Genomic DNA, 19553 nt, shown 5'->3' with positions numbered 1-19553 from the left:
AGGACACTTAGGATGTTTGCAAGTCAGATGTTTAGTTCATAAACCAACTTGGAGATTGACTGAAGCAGTGTTGATCTACTTTGCAATTGCATAGAAAAAACAGTTCAGAGGCTAGCTGGCTTAACTTCAGGCTCTGTCTGTAGTTTATAAGGCAAACAACAGTAACAAACAAACAAACTATTCGTTCCCCAGTGGAGTCGCCATTTTGTTTCTGGGAAAACTAATGTCTATTCAGATCTTCTAGTCCCACTAAGACGAGTAGCTATCTTAGAAACAAACAATTCAAAGTAATTTGTGTTTTCCTTTATGTATGATAGATAAGAGAAAAGTAGAGATCACCAACCATAATCTTTCACTTGGCTCCTTGCTTGTTTCCTCTCTCCTTTGATAGAACCTGCCACTCCTTTCTCACTTGTCCTGCTTCAAAGAACACCTGTAGAGTCAAAGCAACAAAATACCATCAAAGCATAGAGATCTATGATACCATAAACAATTTAGAATCAGAAATACATTAACCATACAATTGCATAAACAAATATAAGATTCACAAGTACATAAGCATATGGAGGAAAACTCAAATAGCTTTATTGATAGTAGAAGTAGAAGAGAGGATTGCAACCCAGTTGTCTGATCCAACATCATCCTCCCAGCATGAAAGCCCTCTTCACCTCATGAAAAGCAAGATCACCCAAGAATGCAATGTCTTCAAATAGAAACCAACAACACTTCCTTACAAATTGCAAAATTCCAGCCTTTGGATCTCTAGGATGAGGGATCCATATATAGATATTTGCAAGGGGGTGAGTTAGCTCCTGGGTTTTGGATTAGTGTCATTTCTCTGATAGTTCTTGGTTCCACTTGGAGAATTCATGATCTCTTACTCATCCCTGGGCGAATTTAGAGAGGCAAGTGTCATATGAGCAGTTTCTAGAAGATTCTCTGAGTTTCCACCTAGCAAACTACCTCTGCCATTTGTCTGCTCTCTCTCATCACACCCTACAGAAGGGATTTTCAGTATGCATCGCACCCCTTATGTGTAACAGGTGAGATGCATCACACCCTCAACATGGAGCAGTCTGTATGGTCCAGTTTTGACTAGTTTTGAGTAGTTTTTCAGGGAGAACTTCAGGGAAATGATGTAATCAGTTGACCTTGATCCTTTAGGGTTTGAAACAACACTTTTAGGGGTTTGAGAGCCCTCAATTTATCAACATATGTGATTGGGGTTGCAGTGCCCAAATATGTCTATAACACCTATAAGATTGAAATCACTAATCAAGTCAAACACCATAAATATAATCAATTATATGCAAATAGCCAAGTGAACAATATTAAAACAAATATCATCAAATTACTAGCCTAAGGTATACAATTTTAGTCATTTTGGAAGTGCAAAGCAATAAAATATCAACCAAAACTAAGAACGTTAAATGCAGAGATAATATTAATCTTATGGCAGAAGGCTGAATTTTGCAATGCTTTAAGTAAATTGAAAGTTGGATGACCATATAACAGTATGTAGGGAGTAGTCTTTGTTATTATGTTTAGTACTAGACTGAATCAAATCTTATGAAAAAAAATCATGTGGTCTAACAGAAAATTGGTCTACCATTAGATCATTGGATGCATGTTTCAAGGTCCATCCTTGTCAACTGCACTTGCAGTGGTCAATAGCTAGGCCAATTATTATTTAGATTTTTCACATGTAAGTGATAATCAATTTCTAGTCTATCTACCCTTTGGATTTTATACTCTCTACTACATATTATATTCTCTTAGTAACTAGTAGTGCCTCTAAACAAAATACCTTGATATACTACACTTGGACCTAATATTACTTTCACTTTGTTAGGAGCAAACAAAATACCTTGATATACTACACTTGGACCTAATATTACTTTCACTTTGTTAGGAGCAATGTTGTAATGTGCACTGTATTAAAAGAGATTTTGTTGCAACAAAACTATCCCATTAATCTAGCCAATAAAGCACCTAATTTCCTAAAACAAAAGCATCCTTCTTGAAAATATAGACAATTGTGCATGCAAGTACATAGGAATAGGCATCACAATCTATCCCAGTAATCCTAACCCCAAAGGTATTATAGGACAACCATCTATCCACATTGTTTAAACCTGGTATCCAGGGGAAATGAAGCGACCATGGTGTTGAAGCCCAATTCTCAACATTGTAATTACCATAGAGAGGGATTGTCTCCATGGATACATACCTCAATAATATGGTTAACCATTCTCTCTATAGGGCATTGTTCATACAATAATAATGTCAAGAATTATGGTATTAAGACCTAACACACATATAAGGAAGATGCAAAGTTGAACAAACTTGAAGCAGAAGAAGCATGTGCCCATTTAGTTGCTTGCGATGATGGATGTAACAAATATCTCTAAATGAAAGCTCCATATTGTACTCAATATGGGGTTCATGTATATAGATGCTAACTTTTCTGGAATTCAATACAAACTCAGACACAACTTTAGTAGTGGATGACCACAATGAATACATAAAATTCTCAGAAAGTTGGCAGCCCATATGGAGCTTCACTCATTCAAGGCGAACTTTTTGGTTTTTCTTCAAGTTATGCTTCTAGTTCAGCCATCCTAGAATGTCATGATGTAGAATCCATTTTTATGACACTATGTGTAGATCAATCACTGTCTTCATTCAGAGATCCTCCAACTATGCTTCTAAACAGTTGATGGGTCTCAAAACCCATTTTGCAGTACTTTTTCTCTATTCATCCCACTATGTATTCTACATATTTTGAAATGCAACTATTTAAAGTTCCTGCTGATTGTGAGAAATCTATTTCCAAGGCCTTCTCCTGGCTTCCAAATTCAAAACTCAACCTAGGTTGTTAGTCTTCTCAAGCTGAAATTTAAGATTCTCAGTTTTGTTCTTGCTTTAACTAATAAGAAGTAGTGCATAATCTCTGAATCCAAGCTTTAAAAGAAATGATCTGGGGGTGCCCATAGATCTCGCAAGGACAAGACAACAATTGTTAAGTACTAGGTGGTTGTGAAACTCAATTTATATCAGATAAACCAACTAGCAGAAAAATAAACCAAAATAGAAGTGACCAGCGAAGAGTTTCTTAGGATTGTTGATAAGTATGAGACTGAAAAGGCCTAATGGTTTCAATATTTAAGACTAAAACAAAATATTGAGATAAAAACCAACTTATCACTCATGATATCTCTTGAATCGTAGCTGACGTTTTAGGTAGCTTTCTCCAAACATTGAAATGAAACAACTACTTGATATTCAATAGGTCAATATCTTGTACAAACCAGGAAGAGTACCATAAACTATGCTTTGAGGATAGAGATTCAAGACCCTATGTCCTTAATAGTAATAGATACTAGAATAGGGTCTGTTATATTTAATGTAATTGTAGGCATATTAACACAGTGACAAACATTTGCAAAACTTACTTATTGGAAAAGACCATGAGGATTATTAGACTAAATAATGCCAATCTTGAAAATAGATCTTCTCATCTTTGCAGTACCATTTTCATTGTCACAATCTTAACCTCTAACCACAAAATATGAGTGGCTTATCTGTAAAATCAAAATAGGTCTAATTTCCAAACACTGCATGACAAATTTTCACTCTCAACTTCACTCTCCAAGATGATTTTAGAGCACTACAACATTTTTTGAATTTAATCCAAATGACATTTACAACATTTGTTGAATTTAATCCAAATGACATTTATTTTCTGAATGTAGAGCCACCCGAATATGGGGAAGACAAAAACTTGATACATTGTATATCCACATCTATAACCTGCACAACTGTGTTGGGGTAAGCCAAAAGTAAGATGGATATTACTTAGAGATATCAGAAATCAATATGATGTGACAAATTCAAACTTAACATTTTGATTTTTAGTAGGGGCTTGGTGAATTGTTTGAGGTCATTTCAACATAATTTTTCTTGTTTTTTTCTAGTTCCAGAAGCTCAAGTTAGCGCGCTAAATAAAATTCTCTCTTTACTCATTGTAGAGCACCAATAAAAATAGTAGTGAAAGATGGACTAGTGGTCAAATGATTGGATATGGTGTTCTTAAATATTAATTTGTAGATCTGGACACCATATATCCTGTAGAAAAGAGATATCTACATACAGTAGTATCAAATTCCAATTGAACCATGAAATTCTTAATTATTTATTTTTGATAATTTATTGATGTAGAGAACTCAGAGTTGCTTACATTTTTTGAAAGACACAAGATGAGTGCCCTCATATGTTTAGTTAATATTCTCATGGAAAATGAAGATGTGGTATGGGAAATTTGGAAACATTTCTTCATAATATGAAATTCCCCTGTATAGTTCCTCAACCTAAGTAGATTGGAGTATATGAGGTATTTACTAGCTAAGGATGGAGTTAACATGTTCATTATGGGAAATAACTTTGGACCATAAAAAACTAGGACCAAAAAATGGCTTCTCAATCATGAAGTTATCTCACTCTATCCTTGAGTTGCTTACATTTTATGAAAGACACAAGATGAGTGCCCTCATATGTTTAGTTAATATTCTTGTTTCCTCATTTGTATAGGGATTCGAAGAATGAAGAAGTGGGACCTGATTAATGAGTTGGAGGTGGAGGACCCAGAAGGAATGACAACGTTTTCAGTGGAATATTTGACATGGATGGAAGTAAAGGGAGACCAAGTCGCGATTATTCGATATTGTCGACTTGAGGATTTTATAAGTGGATAGAAATTGAGGGAAAGTGCATCTACTCAATTTGTTGTTAAAACTCAACAAAGTAAAGATGTGAAGGATATCAAGAAGACAAATTCTTCAACATATCTAGAATATGTTCTCTCTTTCTCTCTCTCTCACTATATATATAATTTTGATTTGAATTTCACTATGTCAAACATGCATAAATATTTTATTTAATTTGTTGTAAATTCTTGATCACCAGATATTGGTGTGCCTACGGTCTGAATCATGTACAAGCCAATAATGTAGTTGGACCTGAATCTACAACTAAAAAACATCTTCCATGTCACAACATTAAAGTTGGTTGTCAATGTCACTTCATTATGCGACGTCTTTCTCTTAAACCAAATGATATTGTTCTAATATATACAACATGTAGACATATTGATGACAAAAATGTGGTTTGTCATGGAAATGAGGAAAATGACATTCCCAAGAAATTAAATTATGCACCGCATTTAACAGAGAATATACGAACCAGTGTTGAAGATTTGATTAGTGATGGTTTTAATGCTACCACGATCTAGGACAAATTTATCTCTGATGTAAGGTATGGATCTAGTGAGTTGTTCACAGGGTCACCTCGAGATTCTTTTATGACAAGACAATATGTGTTAAACATCTACAATAATATCAAAAGGATAGAGTATATGAGGGATAAAAGTGATCCAATGAGTGTGGATTGTTGGGTTAGTGAGTGCCCATAGAGATTTTTCTTCTATCAACAACAAGATATTGTTAAAAACATCCATTTCATTGTAAGCATACACACAAAGTGAATTCTTTCAATGATGGTGAAAAAATCACACAACAACATGATATCAATGGACTCCACATTCAACACTAATAAATATGGGGTAAACATATTTAACAAAACTTCATTTATTCAATTTCATTTTGATGTTGTCATCTTATATACTTAAAATTTTGTCTTCTTTGTAATGCAGTATCAACTTTACACCTTAATAGGTTTTTATGATCATCGCAATGGGATTCCAGTAGCTTGGGTAATATCATCACGGAATAGTACTCCTGATATTTGTAAATGGATGTCACAATTATTTGAAAATAGGAAAAAAGAATATCCATATTTGCATGTCCAAGCTTTCATCACAGATGATGCGACAATAGAAATCAAGGCATTAAGGTGAAATGTTTATTCTTTTTAGAAGAGATAGGAAGCAATAATGTTTATGGATATTCTCTTTTAAGGTTATGTTATTTTAGGACTTGCACAAACTCTACACTATTATTGTGTGTATGGCATGTCCGTAGAGCATGGTTGAAGAACGTTGGGAATAAAGTCAAGGGAAAGGAAAATAAAGTCTGTATCTTTCGTGCTTTAGGAGAAATTATGCATTCGTGTAAAGATGATGAATCTGTACAACATGCAATTGAAAGTTTTTTTGTTGAATTTAAAGAAGAAATTGTGTTTTTGGATTATTTTACAACCAATTGGTTAGCCAACAATAAATTATGTAAGTTTCTTGAAGTTGGGTTTTATCAATTTATTTTGTAATGGACCATTTCTATTGTTTCTTCGCATTTAGTATATGTATTTTATTTTTCCATATATGTGGGAAAAAGCATATAGGAACTTCCCACACTCCAATCAAGACACAAATAATGCTATTGAATCTTATCACCAGTATCTAAAGCAAAGGTACCTTCGTGAGAAGAACAATGCATCCCACAAAAGGGTAGATTGGTTGTTGCATCTGTTATTGAAAAATGTTGAGTTATATTACATTCACATGCAATGTTTAAAAAATGTTGGTTTTGTACGAGCTACAAAATTCGAGCAACAATTAAATGTAAGTAAGTGCAAAGAAAATAATATCCCAGATGAAGAATGTGTGGCTGATGGAAACAGTAAATCTGAGTATTTGGTTCATAACCAAACTATGGAGACTCGTGGTACATGGTATAATGTCATCTATAAAGGGATCAACCTACAATTTTGTAATTGCAAATGGGCCCTAAATGGAAATATTTGTAAACATGTTTTAAAAGTTGAGATGCTAGTGACTAGCAATGTTTTGGGGGGTAATGTATTGCCTAATGTCTCTAGTTCTATTACCGAAAGGCCTAGAATTTTACTTGATTTAAATGAAACATTTGTAATGACCCCAAAAATTGAAACGAAGCTTCCACCTTCTCCTTCCAATTTTATGTGTCATAATGAAAACCACATTTATGATGTGGAGGATTTATCATACCATACTGATTCAACCATTGTAAGACCGGATAGTTCCCTAACTAACGATGATGAAATTAAACTTGTTATTTCATCAACTCATAAGAAATTGAGGGGTTTATTAAAAATAACACCCACAACTTTGGAGAAAGCATAGGCACTACATAAATTGGTAGAAAATGTAAGCCAAGAGTACAAAAAAAAAATTATGTGTTGTAACTCCATCCAAGATCACTACCAAAATACGACATAGTTTCTTGATCCCAATAAAAAAAAGGGGGGCAACGTGTTCATGTATTGAAATCAAGAAAAGATGAACCATAATTTCTAAATGTTGGATGGTGTCATGGAAGTTAAATAAGCATGAATGAAAAATTGTATATCTCTTCTACAAAAAAATTAAACTTGGACTACACATCTAGAAGGGTACAACATTCTATTCTATGAAATATTGGTATCGAAATTTCAATTTATGTATTATTTTATGTGAAATGAAAAATATCATTATCTTCATCGCCTTTCATGAAATTGCATAACTATGTGAAATTTTTATTATTACAGCTGAAGATTCCACATCTCACAATACTTCAAGTTGTCAAATTCGATTATTTGATGAGAATATTGTGGAGAGTAACTCTGTGAATCCAAATATGGGGAGTACATTGGTTCCTTTTCCATTTGCTTCACTGCATCCACCCCTCCCCTTTGATCATCGAACCCCTTGGTTGTTTCTACCATATGCACCAAGTTCATTCATTGGGTGCCCTACCTCAACCCTTAACATTTCGTTTCCACACCCTAGGGTGATGTCCCCTATGGTTCAACCAGTTGGATTATACCACCACCTGAACCCTATTTATTTTTCATTTATGACATTCAACATGCCTCCATCCATCCCCCCGGAACTACTCAAATATTACACACTTCCAATTGTTAGGATATTCCGACACATAGGAAATAGTTAAGTACAACTTGGTCTAGTGTAGAGTTAGGTATAGAGTTAGGTAAAGTGTGTTTCTTTACCGTTGTACATTTTGTAACTTACAATCCGACGGTCACGATATGTAGTGATCCGACGGTTCATTCTCTCCTCGGTATTACGGACACTTGATCCGTGGCTTGACACCCGATTGGTCCATGAATTCTATTTAAAGCGCATGGAGGGTCATTTGTAGGGTAATTCGTGCATAAGAGAAACATATGTAAATTTTAATTCTTTTATTAATAAATTGCCTGAAGTGGCCGTGTCCGTTGGTGATCCAAATCTGAAGCCGGTAGAACTGCATCCGACTGCCGTTTCCTAGATCTGCTGTTTCTGACTGCTTTCAGGCCAAGAGGACTCCTCTGTTGTGTTGGGAGCATATGTTCCAGTGAGGAACCCCTTTCGTTTCACGCTAAAAGGTTTCCGGTAGCCCTAGCTGCGTCATTTTTAAGATCTGGAGGGAAAAAGAGGTTTCTCAAAGCAAGCACACAACCCAAAGCACCCCCCCTCGCTCTCTCTCTCTCTCTCTCAAATTTTTTGTATAGATCAATTGGTTCAAAGATATTTTAAGAGAGTAGAGGTCTTGGGTTCAAGTCTCCATTTTGTGGGGCAGACTTTTTCATTTCCGCACATTCCTGCACTTCGTCGGCAACTTCAACAACTTTTTTTCAAAAAGCCATAACTTCTTCATCCGGAAGCCGTTTTCAGAGCCGTTTTTTTTAAACCAGCCTAATTTTTCGAGATCTATCCATTGAAACACTTATTTTCAGCATCTTTAGCTTCAGTTTCCATTGAAATGGAAAGTCAATACCAAGTTACCCTTGACAACACCAACTACTTCCAATGGTTGGCTTACATTGAGGATTTACTTAGAAGTAAAGGTCTCTACAGAATAGCCTCAGGCCAAGAAAAGAAACTGAAGGATTAAGATAAGGCTGCTAAATGGGAAAATATGCAAGATCAAGCATGTGGATTGATAGGGATGTCTATTTCTCCAGATCTTAGATTCCATATTGCAGAAATTGATACTCCTGATGAAGCAATGAAACAAATAAATAAAGTTTTTGGGATTAAAAATGAAATTAGAGCCCATCAACTTGAAAATGAGTTGCTTACATTGGACCCTAATAATTTTTCTTGCATTGAAGATTTCTTGTCCAAGTTCAAGATCCTTAGATATCTTTTGGAAGGTGTTAAAGTTAAGAAAGAAGATAGTAACCTTATCTATTCCATTCTTACAAAGTTGGGACCAGCGTACTCTGTGTTTGTTTCCACCTTCCATTCTACAAGAGAAGCCTTCATTTCTCAAGGAACAGACTACAAGTCCCCTTCCTTTGACTCTTTTTGTGATTCTTTAATAAGAGAACAAGAAAAACTCTTACACCTTGGTCTTCTTAATCTTGGAAACTCTTCCAAGAAAGCGTTAGCCGCCCAGCAACAACCAAATTCAAATAATCCTAAGAAGCCATATCCTAAAAAGAATGGTCCTAAACCAAACAAGGGTCATAAGCAATTTCAGCACCAAAATGAAAAATCATTTCAACAAAATGATAAGACAAATAAAAACAAAGGGAAGAAAACTGATAGACATTTTAATTTTTGTAATCGAGATGGCCACTTAGAATCAAAATGATTTAAGAAGATGGAAGCCTTGGAAGTAGCAATGAAGAAGCATAACATCCATTTGGGGCAATCTTCAACTTCAACTTCATCTTCAGGAATGGCACTTTCTGCATGTGGTTGTGAAGCATCTTGGTCTGGCTATGCATTAAATGTATCTTCTTCTTCTCATTCTCATGAGTGGCTCATTGATTCTGGAGCTTCTTATCACATGGCCAAAAACAAAGCCATGTTTTCTTCTTTAAATGATTGTAACACCAAAAATATATATGTTGGTGATGATAGATCTCTTAATGTTGTAGGGACTGGAACTGTTCATCTAGACAATGGTCAGTTTAATGATGTATTATGTGTTCCAACCTTATCCTGCAACCTTCTATCTGTATATCAGATAACTCATTCAGGTGAAGGTAAAATCGTTGAATTTTCACCTCATGATGTTGTAATCAAGGACTTAAGAGATCCTAAACAAATTTTGGCTACTGACATTGCTGATGATTCTATAAGGTTGTATAAGTTTCACAACTTTGGGTCATCAAATCTTCCCTCAGTATTTGTTGCTCATAACGATGAAGTGAGCAAACTTTGGCATGAGCGATTTGGTCACTTAAACTATCGCTCCCTTCAGCATATATGTAAAGAAAATATGGTGACAGGTCTTCCTATGGTATCTTGCAGAGATGGTGTTTGTTCTGGATGTGTACTCGGAAAACATCATCGGGACAGTTTTGAAAAATGTGCCTCTTGGCACGCCTCATCCCCTTTACAGCTTGTGCATAGTGATTTATGTGGTCCACTTCCAGTTGTGTCATTCTCTGGCTGCAAGTATTTCTTAACTTTCATTGATGATTTCTCCAGACGCACTTGGGTATACTTCTTAAAACTCAAGAGTGAAGTATTTAACACTTTTTTGGCCTTCAAGGCCTTTGTTGAAAAACAATTTGGACATCAAATTCTTAAGTTAAGATCTGATAATGGCGGAGAATATGTTAAAAACACATTCATCAACTATTGCACTGAGAATGGAATTCAAATGCAACATACTGTCCCATATACTCCACAACAAGATGGTGTAGCTGAAAGGAAGAATCGCACCTTAAAGGAAATGGCTAATTGTATGCTACAATCTAAAGGACTTGGTCTTAGTCTTTGAGCAGAAGCAATTAACTGTGCAAATTACATAATAAATCGCACTCCTACTAAGGCTTTAAAGAATATCACTTCAGAAGAAGCATGGAGCTCAATCAAACCAAATGTAAGTCACTTTCGTGTTTTTGGAAGTGAAGCGTGGGCCCATATTCCAGATGAAAAGCATAAATCCTTAGAACCTAAGAGTGAAAAATGTACTTTTGTTGGATATTCTGAAGATGTCAAAGGCTATAGACTTATTCCATTTAAGTCCAAAAATGTTATCATTCGAAGAGATGTAAAATTTGATGAAAATATATCGGCTTGTGAGCCTAGTCCGGCGGATGTGCCACCTCTCCCTATCTCTTCTACCTTTGAAAACATTTCTTCTTCAGATGATGAAAGTGAGGATGACAATCCTCCCCCACCATCTCAGGATCCTCCTTCAGCTCCTGAGCTTCCAAAATGGGTTCGTGCTACTTGAGATGCAGCAGGTGATCTTGCCGGTGATCCTACAGATCAACGACGTACACGTTCTTAGTTCGAGAGAGCCTCTTCTTTACTAGCTCAAGCTCCAGTAAATTATGATCCTGACACCTTTGCAGAAGCTTCAGGCCATCCAGATTGGGAAGCAGCTATGAATGAAGAATATCATTCATTGTTGGCAAATGATACATGGGATCTTGTTCCTCTACCAAAGGGACGAAAACTTGTTAGATGCAAATGGGTTTACAGAACCAAGTATGGACCAGATGGGAAGTTGATAAACATAAAGCTCGTCTTGTTGCTAAGGGTTTTTCACAGGTTGAAGGCATTGACTACACTGAAACCTTCTCCCCTCTTGCCAAAATTAACTCTATCCGCCTTGTTCTTTCTCTTGCTGCCTCTTTCAAATGGGAAGTCCATCAGATGGATGTTAAATCTGCCTTCTTGCATGGAGACTTGCATGAAGAAATCTATATGGAACAACCCATTGGCTTCATACAAACAGACTCCAGCCTTGTATGTCGACTTAAGAAATCCCTTTATGGTCTCAAGCAAGCTCCTCAGGCTTGGTATGCCAAAATGGATAGCTTTCTTTTAGAATCTGGCTTTTCTAGGTGTCATTCTGACAATACTGTCTACACCAAGAAAATGGGAAACTCTCTTATCATCCTTGTTCTTTATGTTGATGATCTTATCCTTACTGGTAGTGATCCGAACCTTATAAACCATGTGAAGTCTAGCCTTAAAAGGAAATTTGAAATGACAGACTTAGGACACTTACACTATTTTCTCGGTCTTCAAGTCTTGCAATCCAAGGAGGGTATTTCCGTTTCCCAGTCCAAGTATGCCTGTGATATTCTATGTCATTTTCACATGGAAGACTGTAAGCCAGCCCCTTCTCCCTTTTAGTCTGGAATCAAACTTTCAGTCACTTGTAATTCTCCTGAAGTTGATGCTACCTTATACCGTCAACTTGTAGGAAAACTTTTGTATCTAACCCATACTCGTCCTGACCTTTCCTTTGTTGTTGGCCTTGTTGCTCGGTTCATGCAGAACCCCTGTGAAAGTCATTGGAAGGCAGCTAAAAGAATACTTCGTTATGTTTGAGGTACAGTTCAGTTTGGGATTCATTACAGTGCTGAAGCAGCTCCTCTATTGGTTGGGTTCACTGATTCCGATTGGGCTGGTGACCCTGATGATCGGAAGTCTACTGCCGGTTATGTGTTCACTCTTGGTTCAGGACCTAACATTGTAAACTTTGAAATGGGAACTATAAACTCAAAACGGGAACTCTGGCCCAAAAACCTCAAAAAAACCACAAAAACAGTGCTCAAAACGAAAAGTGTGTATACTGGAACGATGTTTTTTTTTTTTAGGTGTCAATTTTGCAGCTGTTTTAAAAATGGCAGTGACTACGAAATTTTCTACGAAATTTTCCTGCAAAATATAGCTTCAGAACGAAAGTGTTGATACTGGAATAATGATTTTTTTTTTAGGGTCAATTTTCATACTTTTTAAAAAATGCTAATAAAACCAATTTTTTATGTCTCAAACAAAGTTAAATTTTAAGGAAAAAACACATTAATGTTTCTGGTAGAATATCATTTTTCTTTCCTAAGTATAAATTTAACATGTTTTCAACCACAACATGCTAGATACAAAAGAAATTGAAATTTTTTCAACTATAAAACTAAAAAAAATGACATTATGAACAAATTATATCACTGAATGAATTCAAAAGTCTTTATTTGTATAATGAATAAAACAGACATTATATCTCTAATTTGATATTTCATTGTAGATATTTAAACAATAAAATTTATCATACTTAAGACATAATCCAACAACATAAAAATGCTTCATAACTTCTCATTTAACAAAATATGGAAAACATTAATTTTATTTGAAGATACGATGCATACATCAATTATATAAACTATCTTAAACAATTATTCAAAATCACTCATATTTTCTTGCACACCATCAGAATTCACATCTTCAAATGAGTGACTGGATGCTGACGAAGATGTTCCATATTCTTCTCTTTCATCAACTAGTGCCCCATCTGAGTTCACATGCATGCCCAACATTCCAGGTTTCAAAAGTCTTCTAAATCTACGACTGGTTTCAGCAGACTCCCATGTCAACACTGTTCCTTCTGGTAACAACCTTTTTAGAATCTCTGTCATCTTGAAGCGAAGAGTTCCTCTCTACTTCCATGGTGGATTTTTGCAAACAATACTAATTTTTTTATATATTTTTTCTCTACACACTAACCATAACATAACCATACTTATTTGAATGAAAAAGGGACCAAGTAAATTGATTGTTATCCCCCACTCTACGTATTTAGTGGTTTAAAATTTAAAATTGTTCTTTAACTTGTTTGTCTTTTCATTATTTTCAAAAAAAATTCCACGTGGTGCATGAACTCGCAGTGATCATTCATGCTTTTACGAGCCACACTATGTACAATGGGTTAATATATAGAGCATATTGTTGGTTTATTATGCTTGTTAGTATACTTAGAAAGAAAGGACATACCATTTATGGTGATTTGGTACATCTTAACTCGCTATTGAGTTAAAATTTCCTGCAATTGTCGGTCAATTATTATTATTAAATGTAGTAATGCACCTTTAACAATGCTCCAATAGATCTTAAGTACATTAATAAACAAATTTCATGGCCGTATTGATGTGCCCTTAATTTCTATGATGCACTACTGGTGGTGCTCCACGACATAAAAAAAACACCATGAGATAATATTTTAAAAAATTATTGTGCCAATGAATGCATGATACTTGAGAACACCAATGTTCTAAAAATTATTACAACGCACAATTGATGATGCATTATAATAAATTGGGAATCAATGACCTTTACTCATTATTTTGGCAGAAAACTTTAAGTTTAATATTCAATGAATATAACAAAGGGTAATTTAGACTAGATTTTTTTTATTTTCCACCTGCCCCCCAACCTAAGTTTAATATTCAATGAATATAACAAAGGGTAATTTAGACTAGATTTTTTTTATTTTCCACCCGCCCCCCACGCCCAGAAAGATCTAATAAGCACCTTCAAATTACCGAGCTTGATATTGCATACTCTAATCATAATATTTGACTACCTACACCATATCTATGTGTGAAAGCTCTGAAATGTTCATCCATCCGGAAACCTGCCAAGAAGTAGTGGACGATATGGCGGATATATATATATATATATATATATATATATATATATATATATATACACCATGGATTTGGCACCCTAGATCACTCTTTCTACAATATAATAGCATAGAATGGATATATGAATACTTTCATATGAAACGTGATAAGAGTTCATTAATAATACCCTGCAATGAATAGATGAACCTTTTAATACATCTCTTAAACGAAAGGAACGCTGTGAACGAGTCTTTTACGACGTTTCAGGGAGGAACGCTGTGAATATCTAGAGGAAAGTTGTCAGTGAATCTTTTAATATTTAGGAATGCTGTGAAAGAATCTTTTAATGCATCCTTAACCAGACTGTATGTTCGGGTCATCCGAGAACAAACTGCAAGGTCAACCATTGAATTTCTTGCTGGGAAGTTCCGATAACCAAAGTTACAATCGGGTCTAGGTCTTCTGTAAAATACTATTGGATATATATTCCTGGAAGACCTGCTCAGAGTTAATGGATGATATGACCGTCACCTATAAAAATTAAATAACCCATAAACATAGGGATTCACAGCCTTTCTCCAACGAATGTGTTACAAAGATTCATTTATTAGGTCCCAATCTTATGGCACTAAAATTTATGTTGGTGTGAGAAGACTGACACCTAATAATAAATGGACCTTTTTAATACTTTCTTTTGGAGGAAGGCTCTAGGTCTAATTAGAAGCAAAGGGCATCTGCATTAGAATACTATAGACATGGATGGAAAAATATTATCATATAGTTTGTGAAGCCATATTATGTCTACTTGTACTTTTGTTTAAATTATTGTTGTGAAACCATATTGTGTCTACTTTTACTTTTGTTTAAATTATTGTGTGGTACAATCAAATGAAGATATTGAATATATCGATGAAATCATGTACAAAATGTCAATATTTGGGAGTTTGGTTTGTGACATACGATAGAACCCTAGAAATAGATTTATCAATGTAGGTGAATTTTGCCGCTATATCAATTGGATTTGGATAGTCACTCAATTGGATGGACGCCTAATAAATGAACTTTTTTTAGTAAATATTTTTGGAGGGTTGTAGGTCTAATTAGAATCAATACTCTTCTACATTAAAATACTATAGAGCTGGATGGAAAAATATTTGCATATAGTTTGGGACGTCATATATGGCCCGATACAGGTGGAAGTACTTTTGTTTAGATTATTGTTCTTGTACAATTGTATAATGATATTGAATTTATATATGAAATCATCGAAACAACGTTAAAATTGGGGAGTTTGGTTCAATTTAATATGTGACATACGATAACAGCCCTAGAAATAGATTTATCAATGTAGTTCGTGGATTTTGCTGCTATATGCTTTTGATCTTCGGTAAAGACCGTCGTCGAGGAAGCTACTACAGCGCTCCAAGCGCCAGGCATTCGGGCCATTGGAATTGAAGGAGATGTTCGCAAGATAGAGGATGCTGCTCGTGTTGTTGAAGTAACAGTAAAGCAGTTTGGAAGACTTGATATTCTTGTGAATGGTGCTGCGGGCAATTTTCTTTGTGCTGCAGAGGATTTATCACCAAATGGCTTCCGAACAGTATTGGATATTGACTCTGTTGGCACATTTACAATGTGCAATGCTGCATTGCAATATTTAAAGAAAGGTGGACTTGGAAAGTCTCCTTCAGAAGCTGGTGTTATTTTGAACATAAGTGCGACATTGCATTATACAGCAGGATGGTATCAAATTCATGTCTCTCCGCCCGCACAGGGCCACCCCCGGGCCGCCCCGCCCCGCCCGAGGGGCGGAGCGGGGCGGCCTGGGGGTGGCGCTGCGCAGGTGGCGCTCGGCGCAGCGCCACCCCCGGGCCGCCCCGCCCCGCCCGAGGGGCGGAGCATCGATTCCGGGAATCGACGCTCCGGCAATTTTCTTTGTGCTGCAGAGGATTTATCACCAAATGGCTTCCGAACAGTATTGGATATTGACTCTGTTGGCACATTTACAAATGTATTGGAACATTGTAAATGTGCCAACAGAGTCAATATCCAATACTGTTCGGAAGCCATTTGGAACAAATAAAAAAAATGATAGAAATCTAGAATGAACTGAATTGACTTGTCGAGTGTGGGTGGTTAGTAACCTGAGGTTATCAGAAACATTAACTTTAAGGCTGTGTACCTGAGGCCAAATGTCAATGCAAGGCCAAGGGAAAGAGTATGTAGATAGAATTTTTGGTTTCTAACATGCAGTAACTGTGATAGAAACAACATACCCACATTTACCAATTGTAAGGTGTAGTTCTAGATGCGGTTACGAGGACAAAATTAGACCATGAAAGCGTTGTAGCAACAAGAAATTAGGTGTACATGATCTTTAAATTGAGCTGAATTTTAGAATACGATTTCTTAAATTAATTATCATGACAAAAAAAATATGACCAAATCTATAAAAATGAGAATGTTGAGCACCAGAATGGTGATTAGTTTCCTAGTTCACGCTACAGCCAGACATGTTACTTTTATAGAACTAATAACCTGTGTTAGGCTTCAGTTTAAAACAAAAATAGAATCATATACATCGACGAATACATCACCAAGCAAGATTATATTTAATGAGCACTATTAAATGACTAAGTCAGATTAAAATAACAATAGCTAATGTAAAATGCATTATAGATCACATTGAAAAGCAAGTATATGTATTATCGTTTCATACTGTAAAGCAAACAAACACATTACAGTTCCATGTTGTAGAGCCAGCAAAACCGACTAGAATAGCATATTATGAAATCAGAGAGACAAGTAAAAATAAATTATCATTAATATAGGGCCTTACAGGCCTTCTTGGAATATAATAGAAGAGTCCACTAATACATAATAATAATAAAATGATTAAGTATAGTGATCTGGACAAATAGAAATGAATGGTCCAAAAGGAATGCATACCATCCCACCGATTGATTATAATCTCAGCAAACAAATTTATCACCTTGAAAGTTTAAATTCCATTGAAGCGTAATAACCACTAAAGGAAAATAAGTTGAAGTGATTGTATCATATTTACTCGCCCAAGATAAATAGCCCACTAAATCAGCAGTCCAGAGGACTATTTAGACTTCATGTCAATTCAGTTGCATGGAAAAGTTCAGGTATTGGAACTTTCAAGGCAATGTGAGAGTAGACAGACCAACCTCGGCAACACGGTGAAGGGTTAGTCGATGGAAAATATAACCTTCTAGAAGTTGCTCCATGAAGGGAAGACTTGTGTACATACCTACAAAGACAACCCCAGAATCAACGAGTGCGAGCGACGCAAGAAAAAAAATAAAAAATAGAAACAAAATAGTAAATCTTGGAGTGAGAAATAAATTACGCAGAAAGCAATCTTATAGTTACCTTAAAATATGAATCTTTTCTTCTCATCTCCATCCCGACCTTGCTGTAGTAGAAGCTATAAAGAATTAACAGAGTCAATGTGCCAACAGAGTCAATATCCAATACTGTTCGGAAGCCATTTGGTGATAAATCCTCTGCAGCACAAAGAAAATTGCCGGAGTGTCGATTCCCGGAATCGACGCTCCGCCCCTTGGGCGGGGCGGGGCGGGGCGGCCCGGGGGTGGCGCTACGCCGGGCACCGCCTGCGCAGCGCCACCCCCGGGCCGCCCCGCCCCGCTTGAGGTGCGGAGCGTCGATTCCGGGAATCGACGCTCCGACAATTTTCTTTGTGCTGCAGAGGATTTATCACCAAATGGCTTCCGAACAGTATTGGATATTGACTCTGTTGGCACATTGACTCTGTTAATTCTTTGTAGCTTCTACTACAGCAAGGTCGGGATGGAGATGAGAAGAAAAGATTCATTTTTTAAGGTAACTATAAGATTGCTTTCTGCGTAATTTATTTCTCACTCCAAGATTTACTATTTTGTTTCTATTTTTTATTTTTTTTCTTGCGTCGCTCGCACTCGTTGATTCTGGGGTTGTCTTTGTAGGTATGTACACAAGTCTTCCCTTCATGGAGCAACTTCTGGAAGGTTATATTTGCCATCGACTAACCCTTCACCGTGTTGCCGAGGTTGGTCTCTCTACTCTCACATTGCCTTGAAAGTTCCAATACCTGAACTTTTCCATGCAACTGAATTGACATGAAGTCTAAATAGTCCTCTGGACTGCTGATTTAGTGGGCTATTTATCTTGGGCGAGTAAATATGATACAATCACTTCAACTTATTTTCCTTTAGTGGTTATTACGCTTCAATGGAATTTAAACTTTCAAGGTGATAAATTTGTTTGCTGAGATTATAATCAATCGGCGGGATGGTATGCATTCCTTTTGGACTATTCATTTCTATTTGTCCAGATCACTATACTTAATCATTTTATTATTATTATGTATTAGTGGACTCTTCTATTATATTCCAAGAAGGCCTGTAAGGCCCTATATTAATGATAATTTATTTTTACTTGTCTCTCTGATTTCATAATATGCTATTCTAGTCGGTTTTGCTGGCTCTACAACATGGAACTGTAATGTGTTTGTTTGCTTTACAGTATGAAACGATAATACATATACTTGCTTTTCAATGTGATCTGTAATGCATTTTACATTAGCTATTGTTATTTTAATCTGACTTAGTCATTTAATAGTGCTCATTAAATATAATCTTTCTTGGTGATGTATTCGTCGATGTATATGATTCTATTTTTGTTTTAAACTGAAGCCTAACACAGGTTGTTAGTTCTATAAAAGTAACATGTCTGGCTATAGCGTGAACTAGGAAACTAATCACCATTCTGGTGCTCAACATTCTCATTTTTATAGATTTGGTCATATTTTTTTTGTCATGATAATTAATTTAAGAAATCGTATTCTAAAATTCAGCTCAATTTAAAGATCATGTACACCTAATTTCTTGTTGCTACAACGCTTTCATGGTCTAATTTTGTCCTCGTAACCGTTGTCTAATTATGGCAAGGTGTGTACTCATGGTTTTGTATTATAAATGTAATTTAATTTTTTTACGGTTTTAATTAGGATATTAATAAAGTATAATAAAAATAAGTGATGATAGATGCTATATTTTAATTGAGTGGATTATTTTTAATTGGTTATATTTCTCTTTAATTTTCATAACTTAATGTTTTGACCAAGAACCCTTTTTGGCGTGAAAAGCTTACGAGTTGGGGTTTATAACTCTCAC

At 35.8% G+C, this 19553-nt stretch overlaps 1 pseudogene; it reads left to right on the top strand.

The window, feature by feature from the left end:
* The window catches only part of LOC149212533 (peroxisomal 2,4-dienoyl-CoA reductase [(3E)-enoyl-CoA-producing] pseudogene), a 38810-nt pseudogene extending 20561 nt beyond the window's left edge, over nucleotides 1–18249 (top strand).
* The last annotated feature ends 1304 nt before the right edge of the window (nucleotides 18250–19553 follow it).

This window comes from Pinus tabuliformis, chromosome 1_1 (genome assembly GCF_031772625.1).
Source record: "Pinus tabuliformis cultivar Carrire ecotype Pingquan chromosome 1_1, CPIR1, whole genome shotgun sequence".
Classification (NCBI taxonomy): Eukaryota; Viridiplantae; Streptophyta; class Pinopsida; order Pinales; family Pinaceae; genus Pinus; species Pinus tabuliformis.
Note: the sequence above shows the minus strand (reverse complement) of the source record. Positions and strands in the feature narration are given on the sequence as shown.